General features: G+C 41.4%; 1 protein-coding gene and 1 long non-coding RNA gene across 2 annotated transcripts in view; both read right to left on the bottom strand.

Annotated features, from left to right (window-relative positions):
• The window catches only part of LOC143315640 (uncharacterized), a 105442-nt gene that overhangs the window by 56114 nt on the left and 34762 nt on the right, over nt 1–14566 (bottom strand).
• Nucleotides 390–12594, bottom strand: LOC143316164 (uncharacterized). The gene is made up of 4 exons (XR_013076260.1): nt 12458–12594; nt 916–1853; nt 522–662; nt 390–436 (listed from the first exon to the last, which is right to left on the bottom strand). It is a non-coding gene; the product is annotated as an uncharacterized LOC143316164 (long non-coding RNA).

Here is a 14566-nt window from a genome sequence, read left to right as displayed (position 1 = left end):
GGGTTTGGCTGGTTGTCATGCGTGCCGCAAGGCCGCCGCGGTTGCGGGCTCACGCATCAGCTGACGAAACAGCTGTTCGCCGCTACAAAAACAGTGTCATCAAACTATATCTTTTGTGTCCACCTTTAACAACTTCCCAACGAACTGCTTTAAAATTCTAAGACCGATATCTACACAAGTGCAGCACAGTACAATGCTTAAGGTTGTGTATGAACAAAATATTTGGGCAAAGTTCTGAACTCTTTCCACAGAAGAAAGCAGAGAATCAGGAACACGTGTTACAGTTTTGCAGTCTGTATCTCAAGAGTTTGTTTCTTAATCCATGTACTCGTGCAGAGGCTTGTTCTGGTTTGATTTTCATCACCACTTGCTGAAAAAAACTCAGTAGGCCAACTTGCATCCCCTTCATGGCTTCATCCAGGTGCTCATTGTGAGCCTTTAAAAGAAGAAATAACAGTGTATGACCGTTATGATTTAAAAAAAAAATGATAAAAACAGATTCCTTAGTATATCATATTTACAGAATACACATCCACAGTTGTGAATTGAAGAAGTTGTTATGGTCTTGCATCGCACATCCTGATGACGTCTGATGGATCTTCTCCGGATATGTAGTGTGGTAGACCAAGCACAGCAGCAGTCCTCCTCCTCTCATTAGTGTCCTACAAGACAAAGAAATATGAAATAAAATTGAATAATTTGATTAAATTTGAATAATAAATAGATTAATTCAAATAATGTGCGTTGTGAGTTGTCCTGGCCTACACATCATATTCTAAGAGATTTAAGAAAACATCTTTGTAAATCAAACCATAATCATTTTAATGTTTTTCAATGAAAATGTATGGAGTATCTGACACACGACATGCTTTACATCTTTTTGTAAAATAGATGTACAATGGTAGGACTGATTACCTGTCGCTCATGGAACAGAGCTGGCCATCTGGAAATTACTTCTGTGATGAGTGGCTGATCTCCAATGATCTCTTCTCTGCTCTGGGAAAATGTAGCAGTCATCAGATCTTCTACGAGTTGGTGATCAGGGTCTTTTTTCAGCATTTCCATCTCCATCATCTTGCGCTTTTCCTCCACGCTTTCAAGACTCTGTCCTTCAGGTGGATCTGGACAGTAGTTGACCTCACCCTTCTTTGACTTTTTTTACACGCTTTCCCTTCACTTCTCCTCCTTTTCTTTTGTTGATCACCACTTCAGGGCATCCTGCTGCACCTAACTTCTGCCGATAGTTTCCAAGCTTAAATTTCAGACTGTGAAACCATGAGTACCATCCCTTGTCAGACCCTGGCTCCTTCAGGCAGGGATGCTTCTCCACAAGCGCTTTGGCAACACTCTCATAGTGCTGCCTCTCAGGATATGCACTAATTTTTGACATACTGTCTGCAAGTGTGTCAAGAATATCAGTCTTCAAACCTTTGGGAATCACCATCGCAGATCCATCCTTAGCATACCTACAACTTGCGTCTTTCAGCTGAAGCTCCACATCATGTGAGAACTGTGGAATTGGGAAGGGGTCAGGCCAGTCGAAAGAATCACCACTACTGGGAGACGAGAGGCTGCATGTGTCCAACGTAGAATCTGAGACAACTGCATCATCTGTGAACAACACTTTCAATGTTGCTCGCTCCACAGGAAGGTCATTGATGTCAGTCAGGTTGCACAACTGATTATTAAAATCGGGATCCTCAAATTGTAAAATGAGTCCACCTCTCAGGCCAAGGTTTGTTTGTAACACCTGATTCAGCTCCTCAACGCTTGCAGGGATGTTTTCAATTGAAAGCCGTCTGATTTCTTTTTCCGTTATGATGACACGCAGCAGCATTGTAGAACACTTTTACCTGAAAGGGAGCAAAAAAATACATGTTTAAGTATAAATATTCAGTATAAAAAACTATTTATGTCAGACTCCCTCACACATCTGTCCCCAAACACTTAAAGCATTATTCCACTTTGCCAGGATAAACCACTCAGTATGTACTCACCCTTATGCCAAAGTAATGATGGGTGAAAAAATTAATGTTAAAAATGAACCACAAAAGATGCCATTTACACCATGTTTTTAGCCTAAATGTCAGCTGTAGCATGTAGCAAGTAGGATGTAAACATGGCCTCAATCTCGCGAGACTTCCGCATGTGCATCATGTGCTACAGGATTGTTTTGTTGTGAACTGAAGATCTTCACCCATCATCACATGACAGTGACTACAGCACAAATGACATGACAATGACAATCTGATCATTTCAATTCTGAAAGTTACTTTCATAATTGGTCCTTAAGTCTGAACAGTCAAACTGGATTCATGCACCTTTACATCACTCAAGCAGAATTCATGACAAAGCTGTTGTATTATGTTTCATTAGTGTTCAGGTGTCCCTAATAAAATCATCACTTAATGTATATGATAATAATGTATGAGTTAGGGGTGAGCAATTAATCAAAATTGCAATATGGCCTGCTGCAATTTTCAAATCACAGGAAGTGCAATATTTGTTAAAGGCAAAATGTGTATCAAACAATTCAACTTCAAGCTTTGACAGTCTGAAAGTTTAGCTTCTAGCTTTTCTACCGACTACTTCAAATCTTTTCTTCCCAAGGCAATTCAGTTCGGATTAAATTTCAGCCTGGTTTACATTTCAGCTTCTAGGTTTTTCATCAGTACAGCGTATTGCATTTTTGATACCATTTCTCTGCCAATTCTACTCACATATCTGCATTTTCAGCAATGCACTGGCACCTGAGCCCTCAGCATTTACACTGCATTTTCAGCAGGAAATGCAATTTTCTAGTAGCAATTACATATTACTTTTCAAAGTTGCTCAACCGTAATTTGAGTGTACAATTACTTACAGCAGGTTTATTTCAGCAAGAACGTCCTGGGAGTAACCAAGAGGCACCCCCAATGCAGCCATTGTTATAAATATGAGCAGTAGTGCGGGAGTGGTCATTTTGGAGATGGAACGACTTCACAGCACACAGGAGGCTTTGGATGTAATCATGCACTCTGATTACGAGGACGGCTCCTCATCCACCTCTGAAGACTCCGAGGCTGACACAGAGGAGGCCTCAGAGGTTGAAACTGACCAGCTGGAGTCCAACTCATCTGAAGACTCATCCGAAGATGAGAGCGGAGGGGAGATAGATGAGGCAGCAGCAGGATGGACCTCAAAGAATGGGAAAATTATTTGGTCTCCCACAAGCACTGAAACATGCCGCTACGTCCCAGCAGCCACAGGTATGGTCCTAGGGCTGACACATTATGCCGCTGCCCGAATCACTGACCTGGCGTCCTGCTTTGCACTGCTGCTAACAAATGAAATCCTGCAGCACATTGTGTCTACAACAAATCTGCATGGGAGGCGCTCAATCGCAAACTGGTGAGATGTGGACACAGAGGAGCTGCAGGCTTATGTGGGGCTGCTCATCTTGGCCGGTGTTTACCGGTCAAAAAATGAATCAACCCTCAGCCTCTGGAGTGAAAAATCAGGGAGGAGCATTTTCCGGGCCACGATGTCCCACAAGAGGTTCCACGAGATCAGCCGAACACTGTGGTTCGACAACAAGCTATCCCGACCGCGACGCTGTGATGACAAGCTGGCTGCCTTCCGCAAAGTCTGGGAAATGTGGACGCGTCGCCTGCCGATGCTGTTCAGCCCAGACAGAGACATCTGCGTGGATGAACAGCTTGTCCCATTCAGAGGCAAGTGCAGCTTCAGGCAGTACTTGCCAAAAAAGCCAGCCAAATATGGCATAAAGATTTGGGTGACCTGTGATGTAATAACATCCTACGCCTGGAGACTGCAGGTGTACACAGGCAAAGCAGCTGGCAGTCCTGCTGAAGTCAACCAGGGGATGAGGGTGGTCCTGGAGATGACAGAGGGGCTCCAGGGACACATCATCACATGTGATAATTTTTTCACGTCCTTCACACTGACAGAGGAGCTGCTCAGGAGGAAACTGGCTCTGGTTGGCACAATTCGACGAAACAAGCCTGAACTCCCCCCCATTTGCTCCAGACAAGAGCAAGAGCGGTCTTCTCCTCCACCTTTGCTTTTACAAAGACCCACACACTGGTCTCTTACATCCCTCGACAGGGCAGGAATGTGCTGCTCCTCAGCACGAAACACCACAGTCCCGACATAAGCGATGAAACGAAGAGAAAGCCCATCATAATCAAAGATTACAACAGATGCAAAGGAAGTGTCGACAACCTTGATAAGGTAGGAACCGTTACGCATCAGTTATGCACACATTTATTTATTGTTACTGTATAATTGTTATTATATTGTTATTGATCTTATCTAAAATATATGTAGTTTTTTTTTTTTTTTCAAGTGAGCATTTTCATATAGAATAAATAATATGTGTATCATGAGAAAAAATACTTGGATCATTTACTCATATTGTCTTGTTTTATGTTTTGGGGTTTTTTTTGTTAGGTTGTTGGCACCTACTCCTGCAGGAGGAGAACAAATCGGTGGCCACTGGCCCTCTTCGACAACCTGGTTGACATTTCACATTACAATGCCTATGTCCTGTGGACATCAATCCAACCATCCTGGCAGCAGCAGAAGCCACACAGGAGGAGGCTCTTCATTGAAGAGGTGGGAGAAATGCTGGTGACCCCACACATCAAGAGCCGCTGCAGGAATCGTTGCAGATCTGCAGAGTGCTGCTGCAGGCCCCTCTCTCATGAACAAATCTAAGGGCAGGAGGCAGTGTGGCTTTTGCAAGGACAGAAAATGAAGAGTTGGCAGCACCTGCTGCAAATGTGGCAAGTTCATCTGCAAGGACCACACTCTGTCCATCTGCAGCCTCTGCTCCACCTGAGCTGGACTCTCACACCCAGACAAATATGCTCTCTCCTTCTCTGTCTCTCTCTCACCCTCTCTCTCACTTGCCCTCTCTCACTTGCCCTCTCCCCATCTCAGCCACTCCCCATCCCCAACCACATATCTAAATGTTCCACATTTCTCTTTCAATGTTTATCATCAATGTTCATCTTTCAGTGTTTATCATTCAATGTTTGTCTTTCGGTGTTTATTATTCAATGTTCATCTTTCTCAAATAAATTTTTTTCTGGTTCAAAACTAATTAATATTTGATATGTATATTTCAGGCTGAACTAGTTTTAAAAGATTTAACCATTTAAAGTGGAAAAAAATATGAATATATAATATTTTTACAGGGCGGCACGGTGGCGCAGCAGGTAGTGCGCGTGCCTCACAGCAAGAAGGTTGCTGGTTCGAACCCGGGGTCGGGCAGGGCCTTTCTGAGTGAAGTTTGCATGTTCTTCCCGTGCATGCGTGGGTTCTCTCCGGGCACTCCGGCTTCCTCCCACAGACCAAAAAACATGCTCGTTAGGTTAATTGGTCTCTAAAATTGTCCGTAGGTGTGAGTGTGAGTGTGTGAGCTGTCTGTCTGTGTGTGTGTGTATGTAGCCCTGCGATCGGCTGGCGACCGGTTCAGGGTGTACCCCGCCTCTCGCCCATTGCTAGCTGGGATAGGCTCCAGCCCCCCGCAACCCCGAAATGGGATGTGCGGGTAAAGAAGATGAATGAATGAATGAATTTTTTTACAGCAGTTTTTGGGAAGGGGACAGTTTTTTGTCCTTAGGATAAAATGTGTGAGTGTTTCTTTAAATCTGACACTGTAAAAAAAATAACAATGCATCAAAATCAATGTTGCTGCCAATCATTGACCCATCTCAGGGCCTAATAATAATAGTAATCAAATACTCCTTGAAATGTATTTTATGGAAATTATTTTTGTTTTGTTGTTTTGTTTTTTTTTTTCGATAAAAAAACAATGGAAATATGTAAACATACTGGCATTTAAAGGGTTAAAATCCCCAAAATATAATTAATATTTGATATGTATATTTCAGGCTGAAGTAGTTTTAAAAGACTGAATCATTTAAAGTGGAAAAAAATATGAATATATAATATTTTTACAGCAGTTTTTGGGAAGGGGGCAGTTTTTTGTCCTTCGGATAAAAATGGGTGAGTGTTTCTTTAAATCTGACACTGCAAAAAAAATAACAATGCATCAAAATCAATGTTGCTGCCAATCATTGACCCATCTCAGGGCCTAATGATAATAGTAATCAAATACTCCTTGAAATGTATTTTATGGAAATTATTTTAGTTTTGTTGTTTTTTTCGAGTGAGTCCTTGCCATATCTTTGGCCAAAATGGGTCACAAACATCTGCAGCAATATCTCAGAATACTGCCAGTACAATGAAGACAGTGTTGGGCTGACTAAAATGGCAATGCCAGAAAACAGCAGCATGAAATTATTGTAAATGTTTGTGTCCAACATCCTAAATTCTGTTGCTTTCCATCTATCAAGTTCCCTCAGTGTTCTGGGTTTCCTGGCAAATTCCACTGGAACATGATTGCGTAAACCTGTCAAACAATCAGACATCCGGTTGACAATGCTGGTGGGTAAGCGGAATTTGAGAGGCCCCCTAAGCCAAATGTTCAGAAGTCTCCTTACAACACCCAAACAAACAGAATGCATATAATCACCCGGGAACTGAGATACCATCCCTATACTTAAGTCATGGAAAGTGTTAGGGCCATCTAGGTGATGTTCTTCATCATGTTTTTCTGCAAATGATTCATCTGTCCTCAGTGGACAAGTGATTAAAGGAAATGTCATTCTTCCCACATACTGTCCTGTCTGCACACATTTGTCGCATCCAAAATAGCCATTGTGAAGCTTAATATTTTTTATAAAAGCCCGGGCAGGGGCATCACAGATTACAGAATCCAACTTAAAGAAAATCCTTTTGCCTTCAAAATCAATGCCATTCTGTAAGTCTTTCAACTCAAGAACAAAGTCTCTCAAAAATATATCTGCTGGCTTTGGTTTATGTGGTCCACAGAACAATGCAATCACAGCTGGTTCCTTAATTGGAACATTTACGAGGAGTCCTAAAATGGGCCACACCCGAATCCCACTACTTTTGAACAAAGGCAACCCATCAATTTTGATCTGTAGTTTTAAGGTACAGCCATTAGTGATTGACTCACATGTTGGTACAGCTTCTGCCTACGCCAATGTAATAATATAGTCCTCCACACCTTTCCTGTATGTTGTGAGTAATCTTTGTCTTAAGGAGGGTTCTTGCATCCTTCGGAAGATCAGGATGGTACAATCTTAACAAACCAAGAAGAGCTTTGAGAGCCACTAGGGAAACTCCAAATGTTAATGCCCAGTTATGAAGACATGCCCCTAGATTACATGACTGATCCACTGTCTCATCAGTATCCTGGTCCGAGTCACTCTCCTCCTCAGGCACATCCATTGAAAAGGACTGGTGGTCAAAATGTGACGTGTCCATCTCTACTATGTCCTCCTCCAGCAACCCTCCAGCCTCCTCTCTGTCACTCCCACTATTTTCTATGACTGCCTCAGCTACTCTTTCTCTACATTCAGCCTGTCTTTCCTCTGTGCTTTCCTGACCGCAGCACTGGGAAGCAAATCTTTCAGTGTGCACGGTCCTGATTTCCTTGAGTCGTCTCTCAACATCTCTACGCGCTCTCCATCTAATGGTGGCATCAGAGAGTACCCTCGAATCCATCCCCACTTATATTCTTCCAGCCAAGCTGTTAAATTGTAAGGAAAATAAGAGGGACAATATTTTAACGAAGCTTTAAGGAATTTACTTGGTTAAACAAAGTGTAACAGAATTAAAACCAGTTCACTTATGTGACAGTTTGGGTGGTCAGAGGAGAAGTGGTGGAGCAGAAAGTAGCAGTTTGATTAGCACTACAGAAGAGAAGAGAGGAGGGAAGGGGAGAGTTCTATTATTTCTGCTGGATGATGTTTCAAGTCTCCACGCAGAAGGTGCCCACGTATGAAGTATATCTTCAATATTAGGTCACAGAGTGACACAGACAAAAATAACTATTCATAATAGGAGTGGGAATCAGTATTTCACAATGTACGATATGCAACATTACCCATGATATGTGCATCATTTCTATTTATTGACTAATTTTGTGTCAGGTTCACAGATTCTGACAAAGAGAGGAAACACTGAAAAGAGAGCAAATCATGAAATAGGACTTTTAAAAACTCCACGATGGACTTTCAGAAATTAAACCACTGGCAACCACTATAATCTATGTATTACGGGCAAAAATATTATTCAGAAAAACAAAAAAAGGGTCTGGTGGACTATTTTGACACAATCTGAAAAACTAAAAAAATGTTTTTATGTTCTGGAAATAAATATGTGAAGACGAAGAATTGAAATCAAAGTATATGAAGAAGTGGTTAACCCCGAAGTGAATAAATCAACTTCGGCCACAGAGATAGATGAATCCCACCTGTGCTCTCTGACCAAGGTCGGGGAGCTGGAAGCGGGAACGGTTAACAATTAGCTAATAATAGCTATGGTGACTAACCAAGCGGTGAGCTGTTATACTGGACGTTTAGCGTCTATGTCAGCCCACCGGTAATTTCCCCGGCTTCCACGTACAACAGTCAAACTGAGCGAGAAAGAACATGCGACGCAAGGGTGAACTACTAGTAGCCCCCCGAGCCACATTAGCATATCTTAGCAATGTTAGCCATGCTACACCGGCACAACCGATTTTCAATTCCTACCATAGGACACATAGGCTAACTTGCTGTGTCCTGCAGAAAACTGACCTAATTTGCCGGTGTGTTAAGGGCCTCTTAAGCGGTGGATGCGACCAAAGCTACCTGCTTGGTGGTGTGCAGGACTAACTGTATCGACTAGGCTATTAGCTAAACTTGCTACGTTAGCATGTTTGGCAAGAATACTATCACAGAAACGAATGAGGACGTTATGCACAAACGCTGCAAACTAATGCTTGATTTTTTTTAAAAAAAAATACAACAACGCGGTTACAATCATTTTAATATTGTGTTATGTGGGTCAAAGACGTGGCATGTCATTCCGGTGTCCGACGTTTATAATGTTAAAACTATTTAAAACATTACATTTTGTTACTCAACTCTCGCCACTTTACTTACTCATGTGAGTATTTAGTATAAGAAATGAAAATTTAAGGAGCTATTTAGCTCAAAAGTACAAAACTGTCCTTCCTGGATAACGTCCAGGCTAAAAATCTAAGCACAAAAATATGCTAAAAATGTCAAAAATCTTAATAAAAGCACAAATGATGTACTGGGGCATAATTGTGTTGATGTTTGTAATGACACCTGCAAATACAGCAACAACACTAAGCTCATTTACATTTTTATTCAAGAAATACTTTTGTCCCCATTTTTGGATTCTCAAATGTCCTTCCTGGGTAACAGACATAAAGTGGCTATACATGACTATATTTGGATCTGGATAGTCATGTGACAGGGTGTTGCATCAGCCAACAGATTCTGAAGGACCCCCAAAAGATATCACAAGGTCAGTAAGTCTCTCTTAAAATGTTGATAATTTGACCTTTTGGCTCGGTGGTACATGATGTTCCACCATGATGTGTCTTTCTGGATAACGCTAAAAGAACATTTATAATTTTTTTACATTTTAAAATGACCTATTTCATGTGAAATATGACATTGATGTGTTGAAGATTAAGCTAATATTTTACACAGTAGACCCAGTTAGTGCCTGATAATAAAGGAAAAATAGTTTTTTTGTCCTTCCTGGATAACAAAGATATTCTGTTACCCAGGACCTGTCCTCTGTTATCCAGAATGGACGTTAATCAATTCAGATTTGTATTGGTATCTGTAGCTTTTTAGACATTGATTTGATGTTGTATTGTTACACTTTTATTATTATTAATAACAGCAATTGATGAATTAAATAAAAGAAGCAGTATTATGTATTTTTGAACTTTTGTGGTATTTTTTGTTATCTTTTTCAATGATAGCAACACAGGACATATTCATAGATGTTGTGAAGTTATTGCCCAAAAATGAGTATAGCTTTTGATGTTTAAGGGTCAGTTTTGTTCTTGCAGATGCCACTGTCTAATAAAGAAAGGCAAAGACTTTTCAGAGCCGGGAAGAATGCTGACCCACAAGCTAGGGCTGAGTATCTCCAGAAAAAGAGAGCAAGGTATTGTGGTTTAGTAATAAATTGATTATGCAGATCAGATTGAAAAGGATTAATAAAATAGGTTTACACTTGTTTGCGAAAGGCTTAGATATGTAAGTTAAGCAATAATGATAGCTTATGCTAGGATACATTTCTTCTGGAGCAATTGGCATCGAGGTAATTGGTCAAACCATTATGTCATTTGTTTTGTTTCTAGCTATTATAAATATAAATTCAAAGCTAAGCCCAAGACATACAGCTGATGACAGAGGGGAAAAAAGGGGGTGTGTATATAAAGAGAATAAAACAGTTGCTCTATTCTTATTTTTGATACTTTTTTTTAATTTGTCCTTTTTTTTGTCTTTTCCTTTTTAAAGAAAGAAAAAAAAACGACTGTACAGAACTAAATCTATATGCCTATTCAGAGTTTTCCAACTCTACGCTTCTGTGATGGCAAAGAAAGAGAAAAGGGAAGAGAGGAAGGGATTCATCAAAAATAATAATAAAAAGTAATAATAAATCATTAAAACCTCCAACTTGACTCAAAAAGGGAATTAAAAACCTAATTGTTTGCTTCTTTTGACTAAAACCAAAACAAAGAAAAAATTCCCTCCTCCCACACTCTGTTATAAAGCTGCAGCACCTTCACTAATGCTCCTTTCCCCACATGCTTTAACATGCTGTAACACACCTGATCTTTCCCTGGAGAAGTTGGTCGTGATCTCTTCACAGCCCTCATCATCTCTGCCAAGGTAAATGGCTCATCGATCATGCCAGCTGTATTTTCCCTCCTGCATAGCCTCACATCCTCCATATGCCACGTTATGGGCTCCTCCACAGTAACAACATTTTGGTTGCACCCCTGTTCCACTCATGGTCTCCCCCACACCTAGCACATCCTCCTCTTCTCCTTTCAGTTCTTGGTTATGTGTCCAAACCTTTGACAGTTAAAGCACCTTAATGGTTTTGGAACATAAACTCTCACTGGGTAACTCATAAAACCCAGGAAAACTTTCTAAGGCACACACTTTCCTTCAAGCTCAATCAATACAGTTTGGCTATCCATTCTCACTCCTTCTTTTGTTGTCTTCGTTCTTTGCACATTCGTTATTTTTCCTCCTTTAATATTCCTCTTAAGTTCCTCCATACTCACACTCAGTGACACTCCTGTAATCACTCCTTTGCACCCACCGCCATTTCGTGCTCCCACCCTCCCTGTGCTCGCCACCTTGTTTTTCCCCAACTCTTTCAGTTTGAGTGCCTTCTCAACTTGCTCTTCATTAGCACATTTCACCAATAAACTGCCATCACTCAGGACCTTTGCAAACTGTATCTCTCCTATTTTACTTGCTACAATTGTTGTTAGCACAAAGGGGTTGAGCTTCTTTACCTTTTCTTGTATCTTTTCATTGAACCCTATGATGACAAAATAATTCTAAGGTGTCTCCTTCTCAATATGCTCAGCTCCTTCCTCCTCACTGCTATAACTGTCATCATTGCCGTTCTTCTTCCTTTTTATTCCTCCCATCCACTCGCTCCCCTTTCAAACTCACAATCTCCCCCTTCCTCCTCATCCATATGTGCCCAACTGCCTACTTCTGATCCATTCACGGAACAGTTGTGCTCAACCGCCAGGAAATTATTTTCAACTCGACTGGGATCTCCCACAGTCCGATTGTTTTTACCTCGTCCATGCCCAGCTGATGCCGCCGCCATCTCCTGCCAACCTTTCGGATCTGTCAACTCAAAATCAACTCCAAACTCGCCAACCGACTCCCTCCCTACGCTCCTCCGACTTAAACGTCCGTCCAGGCTCTTTCTTTTGAGATAACTACGTGTTTTACTTCAGGGAATCCAGAAACTCTCCCGAAGCGAGGGTTGAGGAGGATCTCTTTCCCCCAGTCATTAACTTTCTAACAACCTAACCCGATACGCACTGTTTCTCAGAAAACGGGCTGACAAGATGGTAACAACCAATACAATTAAGGAAAACAAAAGATAGACAACTTAACGCTCTCCAAGTTTAGGTGGTGCTCATGACCGCGCTACTCTTTTGTTCACTGTAAAAAAAAAAAAAAACTATTTGAATTTCAATGAACTTTATTAACACCTTAACAAAAACTTATTCGTCGGCATATGGCTCAGTTTTTAATCCACAATGAACTGTATTTAACACTTAAATGAACTGATTCAAATTTATTTTTTTTATCTCCTTTCATGAACATATTTATATCATTTATTTATTAACATTTATCTGTCAGAATTGACACTTTAACATATTGCCTTGCCTAAAATGACGTATTTTAGACTGGGCTACATAAAGATAGAAAGTAACTTAATTTTTAACCAATTTGATTTTTTTTCATTTGTTAAATCCTTATTCGTCTTTGACCCATGTACTTACCAAAAACTCCAATGACAGACGCTCTGCCGGTGTCCTGTCGCTCCGCTCTGTGCGCGTCTGGGCTGCGCTGCCGAAACGGATTCGAGCCGAATGTTTCATTACGACTGTCAATTTCTCACGATCTCTTCATCTTTTTCACACCTAGTTTAGAGGGAGGGGGGGGGGGGAAAGATGGATTTAAAGCATGAGGGGATTAAAATAAATTCGGCTATTTAGGAACACACTCCAATATGGAAATAAGTGAAATAAAAATGATTAAGCATCACGTGCGTGGCCCGCTTGGCTCGTACTGACTCACCTTAAACACTGCTTGCACCCCTCACACGCCTGGTCAGGAGCACAAAATACTCCCAATTTGCATTGACATTCCGTATCTTGAGTGCCCTTACAATTTCCTGATCTGAGAAAGCAACATGAAAAAGACCTTGTTAAGTCGGAGTTTATGCTCAGAGCACTTTGAAAAGGTTGAAAATAGCTTTTTCTTTCACAGTCTTTCCAATCGATAGCGTAACACCGTCCATCAGAATTACCTGAGCGACACTGTGCGCACTTGAAACACTGCTTCAGACTGTTGCCACGCTCGGTGTATGTTCCATCGTCACATTCCTCACACGTCTCCTTCTCTCTTGCTGTGGTGCAAGGCGATATCATGCGTGTACCTATCACACACACAAAAACATAACCCTAAAATACCAGTATATACCAGCTGTGTTTTCCCTCCTGTTTAAAACCCCTGGATACTGAGTCATAGTTCTTCTGCCTTTTCCCTGTTGGAAACTGCTGTCTCCTCCTCAGATATTATGACCGGATAGTCTCATTCCCTTCTGTCCCCTCCCATCTTCTTTATCATTCCCCATACTTCTCCCACTGGTGTAGTTCTTCCTATCTCATCACAGAAATTCCTCCATCTTGCTCTCTTAGCTTGACGTATTGTTCTGTGCCTTTTTGTACTGAATCAAATTCTGCATGTTATGGGTTCTTTTAACTGAATGCTCTGTTCCTATTTCTTACAGCCTGATGACATTCTTCTGTCCGCCATGGTACCATCTTCCTGTTCCTCTTGCCTTTACTCTAGGGTATAGCGCCATCTGCTGCCCTTACAATTGCCGAGGTTTTCCTGTTTATTTATTTCATCAATGTCTCAAAGCATTTCTATCCTGCTCATTGATTCCTCACTCAATCTCTGAAACTCATCCCATTCTGCTTTTTGAAATACCCATTTTACGATTCCCCCACTTTTTCTCACCTCTACTCTCTCCCCCACCATGCATAAGACTGGGTAATGATCGCTTCCTATTGCTGATACTGTCCAAACTTCCCAGTTACTGATTCCAGCCAATGTGTTAGACACTAAAGTTATATCCAATGCTGACTCAGTACCCGCTGTTATGTTTATCCTTGTTCCTCTGCCATCATTCACACACACCAAAGGGGATGCTTATTGTACACGGATCTGCAGATGTCGTGTAGTATGAAAAATACTACGCGACAGCCAATGACTTCAGGAAACAACACTAATGTGTGCATCAGAAGATTCTGCGAGAGCCTGACGCACCACTATCACGAACCATGGCCAGATATCGTAGGTCAAATGTTGAAGGCTACAGCCGTCTCAGAATTGGCACTTGTTTTTTGACCACGACAACTGATGAACTGTTGCTCTAAACTGCTGTATGTAGTAACTGTGCGTTTATATTTTGTATATGATTTTCTGTTTGTTGTTTAGTGTTTTACTTAAATTTGTTTTCTGTGTTCAGTCCTCTGCAGCTGAGGATGCAGAGAGGGACATCGCCACCACAGTCATGGGGATTTACACGATCCGAGGAGACGGACATAAGGAGCCAGAGGACATGGGAGTTGTGATTGAGGGCATTAAGGTCCTCAGCGATGTTGGCTGTGTCATCATGGGCTTCATCATGCTCTTTGGACTCATTTATGCCCTTGATCGAGCCTTTCCCGAAAACCTCAAGTACACCTTCGAGTTTTTCCCAGAAGATCCTTATGAACTTGGACGGACACAAGCTGAATGCAAAGATACAGCAGCTGAAAATCAAGCTGTTTTCATAAGGGACAAACACTGTGTCCACTGTGTCCCAGTCAGTGACCGTC

Source organism: Chaetodon auriga, chromosome 23 (genome assembly GCF_051107435.1).
Source record: "Chaetodon auriga isolate fChaAug3 chromosome 23, fChaAug3.hap1, whole genome shotgun sequence".
In the NCBI taxonomy this organism is placed as follows: domain Eukaryota; kingdom Metazoa; phylum Chordata; class Actinopteri; order Chaetodontiformes; family Chaetodontidae; genus Chaetodon; species Chaetodon auriga.
The sequence above is the reverse complement of the archived record's forward strand: the minus strand, read 5'-3'. Positions and strand labels throughout refer to the sequence as shown.